This window comes from Chanos chanos, chromosome 1, assembly GCF_902362185.1.
Source record: "Chanos chanos chromosome 1, fChaCha1.1, whole genome shotgun sequence".
NCBI lineage: Eukaryota > Metazoa > Chordata > Actinopteri > Gonorynchiformes > Chanidae > Chanos > Chanos chanos.
In genome coordinates, this window is record NC_044495.1 from 16232094 (window position 1) to 16242210 (window position 10117).

Below are 10117 nucleotides of genomic sequence, written 5' to 3' on the forward strand. Positions count from 1 at the left end.
GTTGTTTCAGACAGTGGTTTCCAACACCTAGGTAAGTGAAACAATGAGCATTTTAAAAAGGAGGCTGAGAACAGCAGACTGTAACTCTGTTAGGATGACGTCACAGAAGCATCGGAACAAAAGGAATAATTACCACTCTAGTCATTCAGTCTGCCATGTTGAAGGCTGCCCTGTATTTGAGTGCTTAGGAGAGGCAGTCACAAGAGAACAAGAAAAAGACAAAAAAAGTAACTGAAAGTACCATGTACTGAAAAGAGACAGGTGTCAAGGTCATAGGCTTTCGAATGTTTTTACAGTGAGAGTGTACAAAATTGGTTTGTTTAAAGTGAAGCATTTACAAAAATTTATTAAAACAGAATTTTGTGTCATTCCAATGTGATGTATAAAAAAAGAGTGCCTCTTGCCTTTTCGTTAAATCACGTAAAACACATCCAGGGACAGACAACCATTAGCTACACTGTTGGGCTCACGTGAGGAAAGAAAATTTGTCTATAATTAAAAGCAAATAAAAAAGTTAATTATTGAAATAAATGAGAGAGAGAGCAAGAGAAAGAGAGAGAGGGAGACTGTTACCATTGTATATCACAGGAAGATTGCCTGTTTAGGCCTATTTCAAGGGCTCTGAAGTGTCCCCCCCCCACCCCTTCAAGTTCTCACTAAATCTATTGATCTGTGAAATACTGTACTCCAGGGAGGCGATTCACTTATTATTATACATCTAATCACCAGACGAATAGCGATTATAGCATTTGGTAATTAAACATCTTACAAACCATTTAAGTGACTGCGTGTCAAAAAGGGGCAGCAGAGGTTGAATGATTGTTTTTCATTGTGAGGAAAGAAAAAGAGGTAGAGAGAGAGAAGAGGAGGAAAACATACTACGTGACACAATGGTAAAAACATCTTGATGGTTGTTAGCAGCTACAGTGGCAATCCTTTGTGCTGTCACGGTAATGAAAAGAAAACAAATTGAAAAAAAAGAAAGAAAGCCAGACAAACACCTCATCTTCATGGAGTAGTGAATAAATGATATATTTAGAAAGCTCATTAGCCTGAATATGCATGGGTAGATAGAGAGGGAGAGGGGGAGAGAGAGAGAGAGAGAGAGAGAGAGAGAGAGAGAAATAAAGAAAGAATAACAGCTGTTGTGTCCCTCCTTGAGTGTATATAGGGGGGAGGTGGACAACTATGTGTGCACGAGTATGAGTGTGTGTGTCTGTGTGTGTGTGTGTGTGTGTGTGTTGCATAGAATCTGTGCCTCTCTGAGTATTAGTGTCTGTGATCCACACAGGTGCATGGTGCTGGCACTAAAAGCCAATTTGTTGTCAACATTGCCATTCTTATCCCTACTTAAAGGCAATAATTACCTAATGTAAGAGCTGTTAGTTTGTTGTTCAGTAGACAGGAGACTTGTTAAAGCTCACAGAGGCTAATCTGACATGTACATACACTGCACGTGTAAATCTTTAGGTGGAGAAGACTAGTGATCAGATGCTTACGCTTTACTCACTTCTCTTCCAGCTCAACGTGATAGCAGATTATCCAGTAAACAATTCTTGACAAAGCTGTCATGTGCACATACACTGACTTACACACACCTGTATGTGCACAAAAAAAATGCATACGCACACATCCACACATGCATAAACACACACACACACACACCCACACGCACAGGTACAGGAACAAACAGAAAGAATCGCAGGTATACATGCTTCCAGTAAGCCTATTCTTTGGACTTACAATGTCTTTGTCTACAATATCTCTTTTCCTTGAACCAGCTACCGTTCATCTCTGTGGCATTTACAGTCAAAGAAGACATTAGGTTTTTTTAGGGGCTTATTGAATGATAGCTGGTAAACACGGTTAAAGGGAGGGAGGTTTGGATTAAATCCTGTGGAAGGGCTTTGAGCTGAACAGTGTGAGCGTGGAGACGTGAACAATGTTCAAATGGAGGCCAGCACTGCTGGTCTAGTGTCTGCCGTGATGAATACATGCGTGTGAGCCATTCCATGATTTACATAATGTAAAAACTCCCTTTCTTCCTTCCCGACTATTCACCAAATAAATGAGAAAACTATCAAAGCTCTGAAATATTGGACAAAAGGAGCAGAGAGAGTGGATTTAGAATGACCCAGCCCTCTTACAATACGAACACATTTCTGAAGCTTTCACTGTCTGACTGACTGAGGGAGATCAGCTAGAACATTTATTATTCAACACAATACTAACACATTACCATGTCACCTGTACCACTCTACAATGCTCAAAGATATCATATCAAACACAAGGGGATTTTTTTTTCTTCTTTTTTTTTTTGTCATAGTTTATGGCCAGAAGAGAATGCAGTAAGTGTTTGATATGGAAGTGGATCCATACTAAGTCCACTGAACATCTTTGCAACGTATTCTGAGCTAACAAAAAAAAAAAAAAAAAAAGAAAGCATTCATTTGCCAATCAGTATCTTGACTGTCACTGGTGATAAAGACTGGTAAATTGTTAGAGTGGAGCGTTAAGCACTTCAGTCAGTTCCGCCTGGGCGTATAAAACCTGAGCACATACTGTAAATGAATGGGCCAGTATAAAATGAAGTCTCCGCAGTTCAAGAGCAAAATGCAAAGAATTTGACTGAGGAGCCACTATGTGCACGAGTGACAGTGTGCTGATATTATACACAGGTAAAAATGTAAATAACAACAGTTCCCTGACGTGGTGTTGAGTATGGGAATGTTCAGAGTATGTACCTAAACATAAAGAACATTCCGTATGTGCAGCCAGTCTTGCCATTCCAAACAACTGAAAGGAACTGTCAAAATGACATCATCGCAAAGACCTGACTGCGCTGGGATCGGGCTAGTCCAGTAACGCCTCGCCGCTGAGAGCAAACGTATGGATGACGCAGTTTTAAAAACTCAAACTGTTAGCTCTCTTTCTATACAGCTTCTCAAAAAACATTGGACTTGCTGGAATTCCTGAGCCATAAAAAATAGCTCAGTCGCTCACTCGCAAACTCACACCTTTAGATCACCCCTCAGCCCAGTCATTCAGCATACCAAGCCAATCACAACTGTGTCTCCTCCGTTCTTGTCTGTATCTGTGTGTGTGTGTGTGTGTGTCTGTGTGTGTCACCTGCCACATCACTCCAGTCTACTCCAGAGAATTCTCATAAGGCAACCTATTTTATTTACTTTATCTTCAATAAAATGGTTCACTGAGCATTAGCAACTTCGAGACACGAGTTTCAATCAGTCCTGTAGCAGGGACGTCAGTCTGCATTAAAGTCTGTGTGTGTGTGTGCGCACGCGCGCGCGCATGCATTTGTGTGTGTGTGTATGTGTGTGTGTGTGTGTGTGTATGTGTGTGTGTGTGTGTGTGTGTGTGTGCTGTGAGGTGCAGCGGAGGGAGCCATGCTTGAGACAGGGCAGGCAGAGAATGAGTGAGAGGAGTGTAATACTGACTTGGCGGGGGGGTGCAGAGAGAGTCTGAGAGAAAAGAATCACAGAGAGAGAGAGAGAGAAGAGAGTGATGGAGAAAAAGAAAATGAGAGAAAAAAGGAAAGAAACATAGCGCTCCCTCACCATTCTGCACAGGAGTGCATGTAGAGTGAATCCAGGTGAGCGGTCTGCCAGACTCCACTCTGCTCCTCACTCTGAATGACAGCTGAAGAGCAGGCTGAGTTTTAGTTTACATGACACCAGGAGATGAAGTCCAACACACACACACACACACACACACACACACACATACACAATGTACACCTATTTCTGCCATGGCTGCTGTCTCACTGTCTACGTTTAGGCAGACTGAAATTTCTCCACTTACTGCTTTTGTCAGCAGCACCGATAAAGGCAAACAGACAAGCAGTGTGACCACACAACTAGCCCCGGGTATTTTATGCATGGAACTGTAATAAGAAAACAAAATGTGAAGAGGAATCAGAAATCTTTAACACAGTTCCCGTTACACACATCACATACACACACACACACACACACACACACCTGTCCACATTCACATGCCGGATGAAGTAAATCTGTATCATCGTCCTAAGAGTGATACACACCCTCAGAGCAACTCCGTTATGCATGGTAGAGGTGAAAATCTGATGGGGTTTATAACATAAATTGTGTGGTGGTGGGGGGGGGGGGGGGGGGGGGGGGGGGCAAATGCCAAATTCTTGTAGTACTCCATGCTCTGGATCATTTTTCTAACCACTATCAAACGATCTAACAAAGTGAACAAAGCAGCTGGCTTGTTGCTGTTGTAGAAAAAGATTTTCAGTGACTGTGACTTGACATGTTCACATGAAAAAAGTACTTCTAACCACTGCCATCAAAGCACTGAGGGAGACCAAGCCCTATCAAAAATATTACAATTTTTGTTCCTTTCGAAAATGCTGCACAAAGTCAAAAAATCAATATTAAACATGTTTTAAAAAAAACAGGATTGAGATATATTGCAATATTGCAGCAGTTAAAATATCCAAGTATAAAAAACTGAACTAATTTAATCTCATTTACATTTATATGAGCCTTCTATGTGGCCAATTATTCATATAATCTGGGAGTCTTACAACTCCACAGGACGTCCAAATCCTTCAGACTTCATTGCTTCAAAGCTTAAAAAAAATCCAAGTTTCTGAGAAGCCAGTTGCAGCTAATGGAGAATTTATTTATTTCATAGCATAATATATACATTAATTTACACTCGATTTGGGTTGTAATATGAAAAGTCTAGTGCAACAAATGAAGAGATTTTGAAATGTTCGGCTAAGTGAAAAATGTTTTTAATGCAAAAGGTTCATTACTTCGATATATCTGAAAAAGTAAGCTACTGTTTAAAATTATATTTATAAATGCACATTTCTAAATTACAGCAGTCTAAGTTTCCCTCACCTCTCCAGCCTTGGATCATCTAGTCCCAAATCTAACTTTACAACCTTGCACCAAAGACAGGAAAGAGCCCAGGATGTTGACCTAATCAACAGCAGACGACACAAAGGAAGCAAAATAATGTGGAACCAATTTATGGGACATGACAAGTTTTGGTATGGCCTTTCCCAATCCCCCCTCCCACCAAAAATAACGGGGTCAGATCCATGTCACTGTGCTCCAGTGGCACACCTGCACAGAGTTTGATTTCACAACCATCTCTGGCAACTGGAAACATTCCATCGTATGGAATTCCCTGTCATCTCCAGTTAGAATGTCCAGATGGAATAATGTAGAATGCAATGCATTCAGCTCAACATAAAATACAACTGCAAATAATATGTGTGTGGTAGGTGTTGACGTGGACGCCATAGAGGGGTTAAGAGGGTGAGAGGGAAAGGGAGTTGAGGTGAGAGTCACACTGAAGGACGTTGACTCTGGCTGGCTGGCTCGCTCAGGCTGGTGATTAGCATAGCTCCACTGCCGATCAATAACCTCATTGAGTCAGACTGTCTCCTGCATCAGGAGTGATGGCAGCAGGGCCCAGACTCCCCTTTGTAACTCAACTCTTACGGCAGCTGTCCATTCTCTAGCCCCCCCCCCGACCTCACCCCGGAAACACCACCACCTCTCTTTACCCTTATCATCTCAGAGCTAAGTGTATGGAGAAACAAACAGACAAAAGGGGTTTCATTTTAAGTGGAAGGCTAGAGGTGCTATCAGTTCCTTATGCTTAAATGGCCATCTGCTTTTCACACATAACTCGTTCAACAGTGTATGAAACTGAGTTGATGAAGGATAAATTGTATGACACTGAGTTGATGAAGGATAAATTTGCTGCACAGGTCCAAGGATTGAAGTATATGGAAAAAAGTTTAAGGAAAAAAAGAGGCAATATGTCAGAGCTGTACAAATTTGATTCAGCAAGGAGAATTTTCCAGAATTTACTTAAAAACACTTTTACTTGCATTTTTAAAAGTGTGATCTGAGAGGGGTGAAGACAAGGAGCCACTCCAGCTACACTCCTCATAGAGTATGAATCTATCTGCCCTTATCCAAACCTAGTTTAACAGGAATATGTGGAAAGTTGGGAAAGTTCCAACAAAGTCCCCCATAGAATTTTTTTTCCCTCTCTTTTACTCTGAAGACAAAACAACGAAGTGAGCTCAGAGGGAATGGACGGGTGGTAAAGGGAAGGAAAAAAAAGTGAACCTTTGATGACTAGGACTTTTTCTTTCTCGTTAGAAAGGCTTAACTTTAAAATATTCTGGGTGGCAGTGAAGGGGGATTGACCATTGACCTGATCTCACAGGCTGACTGGGCTCCAGGGTTAATGGGGGATAAAGATTAGTGAAAAACGGACTGAGCTTCATCCCCTTTTTCCCAGTCCATCTTCCCCTCCAATCCCAAATCAGCCCCACAAAGGGACCAGCCAATGGGGACGTCCAAGAATTCCTTTGATATCTACCATTTTCTCCAATCACAGTGTCCTACAGACCAAAGACCCGTGGAGGTTCCACTCCCCCACTCTGGGGAAGGAAGACCTCTTAAAAGAGCCACTTGGGGTGGAAATGACAGCCAACCCATCAGAACAAGAAATCAATTTCAAAGTGAGCAAAGATGTCCACTCCGTCCCCTGTACTTAAAACTTGGTGAGATATGGTTTAATTGCTGTAGATTTTACACATGTGTACAATCGCAGTGTGAAGTCGGGGCAATTATACTTTTCTTGCCGTGATTAGAGGACTTCTGCACCCCAGCAGATATACTTTAAGAGTTCATCTTTGAAGATTTAACTGGATACTCGACAAATTAAAAACTAATATTCAAATCTCTTTAAGGTGGGAGAGGAGACGCGAGCTTCGGCTTAGGCTGCCGAGGCGCTGGCCCTTGGGATTGCTGCTCCTGCCTACAGCCAAGCCATCCCACCTCACAGCTCAAACCCCACTTCAATCACTCCCGGACCTCAAAGGCACAGGCAGAAAAAGTTATAGCTGTTTCTGCATTGCCTGAAACATGGCATTAAATCTCACTGGCCTGGGTTAAACTGACCTAACGGAAAGTTGCTTTTTTACTGTGCTGTGCTGTGACTATTTTTTTTCCCTCTAAGTTTCGGCACATCACTTTTTGAGGGTCAATGTCTCATTTTCACGTGATTTTAAAGGCAAGGAACCTGGAGATGGAAACTAACAAGTGGGTCAAAATGTAGAACTTCAACTTAAGCACAATTCTCAAAGAAATTTTTAAAGAAATCAAGCATTTCAAAAAATTGATCTGCCAGAATATGGGACCATCCAGCAAAAATCTGCCTAAAAATATATTCATGTCTCTGAAATAAACAAAATTAATTATTTTCCAAACTACACCTGAGGCTCGTAACAATTTCTAAGAAAAAAAAGGTACCCAGAGGAAAAGCTCTATCATTTTTTCTTTGAAGTGGCAGACTGGACAGAATAAGCTAAAGAGATCTAACTGAGAGGATCATGAGTACAATCCCTGTGTAATCATTAAACAGTAGTTTCTCTCCACTTCACAACTGCTGTTTAGTGTCTGGCAATGTGTGTGCATATATATGTGTGTGTGTGCGTGTGTGTGTGTGTGTGGCAGCCCTTCTGTTTCATTGTGCTGTGAGAGAGCATTACTAATGATGAGCCTTCATTCTCTGCCACTGGGTTGTAATCAGCGTGTCACATTTACAGGATTCCTGACACTCATTCCACACTGACTAGGTGACAAACTGCTGCTGTTATCAATGCAGACTTGTACAGACGACTGAGGAAGGGACCACAGAACACACAGCAATGGATTACAAAGTTATGTGTACATGTGTAAGTGGTGAGAATGCATATGTATATATACACACACACAAATATATATACACACACACACACACGCATATATATATATAACTGCACACACATACATACATACATACATACATATATTGTGTGTGTGTGCGCGAGTGTGTCTTAAAGTGTTATGTGTGAGAGTCTGATTGTGAGAGTGTCTCTACTTTGCAAAACCATCAATTATTGCTAATTGTTCATCATTAAAGGTGTTACTAGTAAGGACATCACTCGCGAAAATAAAATGCAATGAGGTTTATCGACAAAATATTATAGACACATACTGAAACTCAAATGAATGACATTAAATCTCAGAGATTTTTCTACTAAAGAACAAAGCCCTCGCACTTTGGACTTTAACTGTGGCAAATTTGCCCCAGGAACACTGGACGTTGGACAATGACTTATTGATGTAGTTGGAATCACTAAAATATAACTGATAGCACCTTTAAACTCTAGTCTATGTTCCTCTGGCAAGCTAAACTAAGACACACAAACCAGTGAGTGTTTCATTGTTTTTAATGAGGTCTTCTCATTATGTTTTCAGCCTTGCAAGCCTATTGTTCTGTGAAATATGAAGGAGAGCTGCGTAAGAAGTGCGATGGGGATGATATTTGATAATGTTCATTAATCGGTGGCAGACAGACAGGACATGCAAATGGCCGTTCCAAAGAGTGCATCACCACTCACCGCTCGGCTCTCTCCTTGGCTTCAGACTGCACGTGATCTGCTTAGCGCTATGGCAACTGCCATCCCAGACTTGATCCTAGACAAAAAAAGAACAATTTGAATAAAAATTAGAAATTCATATTGATTGTATTTATGCATGATTACAACAGCAGGTAATCAATCGAAAATATTTATGTCTTATTAGTACTGTTGTTAGTACAAATCTACAGTTTAACACATTTTCCTGACATAAATGAGACATCATCAGAGTTCATCATTTCATTTATATATGGAAGTTACAGCTGATTAGTTCTCTTCCTCTTTATTAGAACTCATCTGCCAAAATGATGAATGATTTTAATTGAATTACAAGTAAAGCTGTGTTTTTCTCTCCTACCCTGAGGGGGAAAACATGCAGTTGGTGTTCGTCTAAGGTGGAAAAACTCCAAGTATGTATCTGGAAAAAAAGAGAAGGAGTAATGAATAAAAGAAGGTGAGAGAAAAGTGATAAAACACAGGTAAGTGACAGTCAAATTCAAATGTTAACTTGAAAGAGTCTACATCCAAGTCAAGAAAAGAGAAAGGTCTGAAACGTGACCCTCTGCAAAACAACCTAGTATCATGTTACTTGTTTTATGCACACACACACACACACGTTTCAGTCAACATCTGTGTGTGTGTGTGTGTGTGTCTTTGTCTCTTACTCTGTCTTCATCTCAGGAGCACCCAAATGACGAACTGTAAGATTTGGAATAGTTTGGGGAATAAAAAGGATTTTTTTTTTTTTTTTTTACCACAGAGGATCATGCTATGCCTCTCATGTTCAAACACTCAGTGTATAAATCAAACTGTCTAGACTGTAGTGCCATTTATGCTGATGCTAACAAAAAAGATTTTCTAAACACTTACACCCACGGATAAGTTGATAACATTTCATATGTTAAAACACATGTCTGTCCTTTTGGTGTGAACAGTTCAGATCTTATCACATGATATAGTAATGAGAACACACACACAGTGAAGCTGTCCCGTCCCTTGTGTGTGTGTGTGTGTGTGTGTGTGTGTGTGTATGTGTCTTCCCTGATATCCCCTGCAGGCAGACAGCCACTGTAGGATCTAGAGGAATGTGTTCTGTGAACTGTACAGTTGGGTCCTACAGCCTGTAGAGCATAGCTGCAAACCAAAGCTGCCAAATGCCATTACACTTACTGCCTCTGTATCACAGGCAAAATATTGTACAAAACCTTTACACATACACACACACAAACACACTCACACACACACTCACACAGAGAGAGTTGAGTGAGAAAAAAAAATCTACTAGCCAAACCAGCAAGGATTATATAAATAAATGTTTTCCCTTTGTAATTACATGTGTATATTAAATGGACACACAGTAAAACCTGAAAGGCTCCAATGCAACATCTTTTACTTTGAGAAACACAATGTGTCCTGGTATACTTAAGTCAACTCAATCAATAATTGAAAGGGGGAGTTATGATCAAAATTAGATTTGAAAAAGTCCAGCCATTTTAGGAGGGATAAATATACATCGAAAACAAGAATGTAATGTAACACACACCCACCACCAAATAATTACAGACTGGAAAAACATTATTTTTTGTTAATGTTCCATTCATTGTAAATTGCTTCTTGAGTTTATTTCAGTGC